Source organism: Atta colombica, unplaced genomic scaffold (assembly GCF_001594045.1).
Source record: "Atta colombica isolate Treedump-2 unplaced genomic scaffold, Acol1.0 scaffold150, whole genome shotgun sequence".
Taxonomy (NCBI): Eukaryota; Metazoa; Arthropoda; class Insecta; order Hymenoptera; family Formicidae; genus Atta; species Atta colombica.
This window is the reverse complement of record NW_017259240.1, coordinates 1,232,545-1,233,676: the sequence shown is the minus strand read 5'-3', so window position 1 is coordinate 1,233,676 and position 1,132 is coordinate 1,232,545.

Here is a 1,132-nt window from a genome sequence, read left to right as displayed (position 1 = left end):
AATAAAATGCGCAATAAATTTGCAAATTTTTTTACATTCATAAGCAAATCATATTAGAGAGAATTATTTTGTCATAATGAGAAACGAACGAAATATGTGAAATATCTGTCCTAGCCTTTGCTTAGTTATACAAGAGATTGTATATGTAATTTAATTTAACAATAACAACTAAATGCGTCACTTTGCGCAAACGAGCGAACCATCGGGATTCGCGGTTTTCCCATATCGATCGCATTTCATACTCGCCGTTCCCGGCGACTAGAATGGGTTGACGCAAGACGAATCCGCCCCGGGAGCCACCAACCCTTTCTCCCCCATCGTCCTCGACGACGAATTGTCGTCGACGTTGTCGTCGTTTCCAGCGAGTGTCTCCATTCCGCACCGGCTCGTCAGAACATTAAGATAATTACTTTCCAGCAGCGGGATGCGGCACCATTGTCGCGTTACCGCGTCGAGAATGGCATTACGCTATTGTGATGAAGAAAGCTCGCGCGGGTTTGCTCGCGCCGCTCCGCGCCGCGCGAGATAGTGCGAGCGCGCCATTCTGTACAATTCGCGCCGCGGCGCGGCGTTAGGCAGGGGTGCAGGGAGCGTTACGTTTCCGTCGAGGTGCTTGCTCCGCTCCCATTCGAGGGATGCCTTCCGAGTGAGGGAGGAGGGAAGAGGTGGTGTCCGGGTTGTGCCGCTCTCTTGTCGGCGACGCCATTAATGTAATTATTTCCATCGACTGTTCTAAAGCACAGCGCGGTGGCGGGGTAGTCGGGGGCTTTCCCGATCAGGGCGCGAACTGGGAGCGATAAAGGGAGCGGTATCCCTCGGGATAATCGAATCGTGTGTGGTACCGCGATCTGTGATTTTTTTTTTTTCTGACACGTTCGGCGGTACTATCGAGAAGAGGGAAGCGGGAGGTTGTCAGAATGTGGACAACTACAATATGTCAAATTAGAGGTTGAAATGTGCTTTCGGAATATTCATCGATGTATACATTTGTAAGTTCTATCTCTTTACTGCCGAAAGACAACTATAGAAAGGTAGAAGATAAAAGTTAATGATAGACATTCAAATATATATTAAGAACTAAAATATATTAAACAATAAGAATCTTATTGGAGCGTACATATGAAAACATAAT